Raw genomic sequence first — 6000 nt, 5'->3', positions numbered from 1 at the left:
CAATTTCATGGGTTGAAACTCTTACTGAAGAGTTGTTTGATTTGGGCAGGGTTGGGAATTTAAGTTCTGGAATTTCATTTTGATTTAATTAAATACAGAGTAATCACTCAATATAATTACTCTATAAATATCTACTTTCTGCAATTTATCTGGATTTTTGGTTTACCTTACAGAACAATTTCATGGGTTGAAACACTAACTGAGACTTGTTTAATTTGAGCAGAGTTGGGAATTTAAGTTCTTGAATTTCTTTTTCTTCAGTGTGCTTGACATTTTCCACCTGCCCATAAAGTTCTACTTTTCACCCTTCTCTGCATTGCTCTGTGCCGGGGGAGGCTAACTTTTGTGGATTGCGTCAATGAGCTCCCTTTTCCTCTAGCTTCTGATCAGATTCAGCCAATGGAAGCACTAGCAGGAAAGCAGAGGTGGGGAGAAGAGTGAGGTTTTGGTATTTATTCCTTAGGCTAATCTTAATGCAGGTCATGGTGCATCCGTGTACTAAAAGTCATGTGTCAGGGGACCCTCTTCATACAATAATTCTACCCAGGTTTTGGTAACTGCTTTCTTGCCTTGCATCTTCTGCCTAAGGGTGGTAATGGGTCCTCAATGCAGTTTGCACTGGGACGCTATATCAGGCCTAATTGGTTTATCTTACCTATGTCAACACTTTCGTAAATAGTGACTTTATTACAATCCATCAATTACTGTGTCTGAATGTGCCATCTGCTTTTTTCTGGTGGAAGTGGCAGCAGCAGCAACTGAGCTTTACGGCTAAAAGACAGGCAACAAGGAAAGTGTTGAAGGTAAGCTGAACTGAGCAGATCTTGGATGGTGCATTAATTGGGCTCATTATACCCACCCATAACTGATTATGGGTCCTCATCTACATAAGTAGCTATCACAGTTCTTACCCCTTTTTGTACCAGGAGAGTACTAAGTTTTTTTCTCTTTCTTTTACTTCAATTTCTAATTTCGGATAACTCAAGCAATGAAGTGTTTTATAGCTTGATTCTTAGGTTTTAAGTAATATTAAAGGCTCTAAGAATGGAACTTCATTTTCTCACATTCATTCAAAACTACACACGCACTGGTGATTGTGTAGTGAAAGGTGACAGCACAACAGTGAACATTATGACCAGGGTCTCCTGTTTGCAACTTTCAGATTTTCTGTGCTATTTCCTGAACATGAAAAATAATCAGTTCATGTTTTGTTTTAAAAATATTTTGCAACTGCTTTGATCTGTGTCTACATCCACAATGCAAGTTATTACTACGTTTCCTCTGAAGATGTAATTGGTGCTACTTATTTCACAAGATTGTTGTGAAAGTCAAATGTGATAATGTGCAAAACAGTTGTGAAAAATATCAAGTGCTATATAAAAGAATAAGTTGTAATTTTTAAATTGTTATTTCCAGATTTTATTTCGACCAATAATTTTACAGAAATATGAAGGGGGCACTCTTATTTTACACATACACAAAACACCTGAGGATTAATGTGGAAATGAGATGATCTCAGCATTTAGTTGGCCAATAATATATTTAAGAATTGGGCCATTTTTATGTTTCTGATGAAACTATTTTTAATTTTTTGTAACAGGACTACTCTAACTTAACTGACATACACAGAAGCGAGTTACTAACCAATGGGATAAGCACCAACATAAAAGAATTTAATTGACATATTTAATTTATATATTTCTAGACAGTCAACTTTGTGGGTATATCATCCCATGTTATTACAGAAGCGAGTTACTAACCAGTGGGATAAACACCAACATAACAGAATTTAATTGACACATTTAATTTATATGTTTCTAGAGAGACAGCTTTGTGGGTATATCATCCCATGTGATCTAGGTAGAATCTAAATGATATTCGTAAGCATGCAACTTGGACTTAAAATTTAAGGCAGGTATTTTTCTGATCTTACCTGAAAAGTAGATGACTTTATTGAGGCTTTTAATCATACTGTTGCTGTTCTTGTTCAGCATTAGTTGTGGACATATATTGTGATCAATATTATCTACATATATATAAAATTTCTTAAGAAGTTTTCATTGAATCCAAATTGCTTAATGGACTTAATAAAGTGAGGATGTATATATGCAGAAAGTATACCAATCATCACCTTGTTGAAGAGCCTTGTTAACAATTTTATGCTAAAATGCACTATTATTAAATTGCTTTAGAGTTTGTACTCCTGCCAAAAGAGTACTAGTATTTTCAGAATTAGAAACAGAAAACTGTGTTATTGAGAGGTTAGCTGAAGAAAGGTCAGTTTGTCAAGTGGCTGCTTGAGGTAATAAATGGTAAATAATATTTATTTTTGTCTTAGTTGGCATGCTTATTATTTTTCTTCTATCCTCACTGGTGGGCAGTAACCCTTAGAAAGATATTGAAAGGAACAACTTCAGGCTTAAAATAAAATTATTACTGGATGGCTTCACTTGACACTGTCATATTTTTATGTCTTATGCAAATAACACATATATACCTCCATTATTCCATATTAAAATCACAATGAATAATTTCTGGAAAAGTATGATAATTATTGCATGTAGATCAATTAAGGAAATCTATGCTAAGGAATATTGGAAATTCAATTAAGGAGTACATTTTAGCATAAAATAGATAAATACTAGGGTAGATCAAAGTGACAGCACAACAGCGGATATCATGATCAAGTGTCTCTTTTTTCAGCTTTCAGATTTTGTGTGCTATGAATGAAATGTTCCCCTCCCCAAATTTGCATGCTGCAACCCCAGCCACCAATGGGATGATATTTGGAGATAGGTATTTAGGAGATAATTCAGTTCAGGTGAGGTCATTAGGGTGGGGTCCTCATGATGGGAATTGTGCCCTTATAAAAAGAGGCCCCAGAAAGTTTGTCCCCTCTCTTGCTATCCTCATGCACCAAGCAAAGGTCATGAGAGGACACAGGGAGAAGGCAGCCATCTGTAACCAAGGAGAAAGGCCTCACCAGGCACTGACCCTGCGGGCAGCTTGATCTTGGACTTCTAGTCTTCAGAACTGTAAGAAATACATTCCTTTTGTTTAAGCCACACAGCCTATGGTATTTTGTTATGGCAGCTTGAGCTAACAGACACTGTGTATGTACTTCATGTTACAGGGATTTAGAAGTTGTCAGAATTATTTTCCATATGTAATGGGCTATACCTCTAATCCTCTAAGTCATAAAACTATTTATATTATTAATTTTTATAATCAATGATGCCCAAAGAGGCCTTAATTTCTTAGGCCCCTTTTGCTTTCATTATCAGCATCAGCAATTTGTTAGGGCCATTTTGGAGGAATCCTCCCTCTCTAAAAATAAATTATTTGCCACCTGTCAACAGTATATCACGTGGAGAAAGGTCTGTTAAGATGCAAATGCTGAGTGGCTGATAGGCACCCTCAACAGAAGTTGTTCACTCCAGGCAGCCTCTTAGATCAACAGCCTGACATAGTCACTTAGTATCACAGGCGTCTCAAATTTAACATCTCCAATATTAATTCTTGATTTGGCACTATCCCAAACTGCTCCTCCTCCAGTCTTCACCATGTCATTTAAGGGCAAATCCAAAACACCAGTAAATCCTGCTGGCTATACCTTAAAAACAGAATAATCATCTCACTACTTCTCACCATCTCAACTGCTATACCCTAGTAGGTCACCATCATCTCTAGATTACCAAGATTGCTAACAGATCTTGTTTCTACACTAACCCCCTTCTATTGTCAACACAGCTGAAAGAGTGAGCCTTCCTAAATCGCATCATGTCCCACTTAAATTTCAAACTCTTCGGTGGCTCTATAGCACACCCAGAGTATAAAAGAAAGTACTTAAAATGGTCTGTGAAGCCCTACATGATCTGCTCCAATGTCCCTGCTCTGCAACCACTCCCACTACTCTCCCTCTTGCTCAATCTATTCTGGGCTCACCAGCCTCCTTGTTATTCTTCAAATAGGTCAGGCAGGGTTTTGCTTTAGGACCTTAACTCTAGTTCTTCATGTGGAAATTTCTTCCTACAGATACCTCCAGAATGTCTAACTCATTCATGACCTCTAAGTTTTTGCTCAAATCTTGCCTTTTCAATAAAGCTACCCAATACTCCATTTAGAGATACAACCTACTCTGTCATCTCCCTACCCCTTAACCTTGACTTAGGTTTCCTTATTTTTCAATAGCATTTATCATCTCACATGGTTTATAATTTACTTACTCATCATCCTTACTTAAACTATTGTCTGTTCTCCCTGCTAGAATGTAAGCTCCAAAAAAGCAAGGACATTCCTCCCCTCCTATTGATGTATGTTTTCCACATCTAAAATAATGTTACATTATATATGTTCAATAAATAATTGTTGAATAAATGAATTGTTCTATGTAAATGAAATTTCTTAGTGACATAAAATAAACTCCATGAATGTTGGTTTTCATTAGCTGGTATGTCTTATTATATATATGTATATTATTTATATGAGGGAAGTAGGCTCTGGGGTTGTGACTGAAATTTGCTGAGGAGCTGTAATTCTTTTCTCTCCCTCATTCATATAGTGGGAAAGAGAAAATGAGGTGGCAACAGATAGGAAAAAGAACTGCAATTAATTTATTGTTTATATTTTACTGGTAAATGTGCTGGTTAATTGAATATCTCAACTTATGATAAGACCAATGCCAACAAGACTCAGAAGAAATTCCATAGTTAGACACATAATCCTGTAAGCTTTATGGTCACCAGAAAGGAGGTATCCTGTGTAAGAGAAGTAATTAAATTGGCTAATCTTGGTCAAAACAATGCATTTCCTTGGCTATTTCTCCAGTTATATTTTCTACTGCCATTTAAAAACTTTTCAAGCCTTTTTTCTTTTATGGTGTAAATAATTTTATTATATTCTGAAATACAGCACTATGGTTGGGGATGGAGAGAAAAGGGGACATACAATGTTTAAGAAACCACATTCTGCAGCCAGACTCTCAGATTTGCTAGTTATTATGCAACTGCAGTTGTGGGTAGTGAAATACAATTCTCCACCTGACTTTTCACGTTTGTAAAATGGGAATAATAACATATACCTGATGGAGTTGTTCTGAGAAAGAACACTTCACGACACACAATGCTTGGTACGTCATATTCACTCTATAACCATTTTTATAAAATAAAGGATTTTATTAAAAGAAAATATTTAAAAAGCAAAAGTTTTAAATAGACATGACATTTTCATAAAATGCTATTGTTCATACAGTATTAACTTGACTCATGGAGGCAAATTAACATTACTATTATTTTTTAAAAACTCTATGGCCTTATTTGAGTTTTTATACTAGGATATTTATAATTTGAAAGACCAGTTTTAGGGAGGGAGATGCTATGTTGTTCAAAGTCCTCCTCTGCATCTTCATGGTAGGAACTTTCTTTGGTAGCCCTTTCTCTAAGTTAAGATATATATTGGCAGGAACTACGAAGGATCTGATATTTTACTCTAGTTATAAGCAAACAAGTAGAGTGCCACGATTGCATAGAAATTGGCAGAATGTGTGAGATTCCTGAGTCAGAGACAAAGAACTTTATTACTCAAAGCACAACAGACAGCATGAGCTTCATACTTCCATAGATTCCCCTCATTCTGAAGTCCCACAGGGCGAAGAGGAGCTGCCAGATGGGTGCTGCACATGCATTGCGTTTGTTATCCAACTGGAAGAAGAACTCCAAGCTTAGGAAAGTCCTAAGAAGGCTGCTAGCAAATGTACCCAAACTTCACCCTGGCAGGAAATACTGTCTTTGAAATTAAATGTGCAGAAAGGCAAGAAACCCATGGGGACTTAACTTCCAACTACACAAATGCAGTTGCATCAGTAAGGCTATTTTGATGAAAACAAGATGTACAAAAATTGTGACCACAGAATTAGACTAACATTGTAAATGTAAACACTCAATCCTTTCTAAGCAGTTCTTTTAATATGTAATCAGTTGGAATACAATTTTGCAATGGTTT

Source organism: Trachypithecus francoisi, unplaced genomic scaffold (genome assembly GCF_009764315.1).
Source record: "Trachypithecus francoisi isolate TF-2019V2 unplaced genomic scaffold, Tfra_2.0 Lachesis_group13, whole genome shotgun sequence".
Classification (NCBI taxonomy): domain Eukaryota; kingdom Metazoa; phylum Chordata; class Mammalia; order Primates; family Cercopithecidae; genus Trachypithecus; species Trachypithecus francoisi.
The sequence above is the reverse complement of the archived record's forward strand: the minus strand, read 5'-3'. Positions refer to the sequence as shown.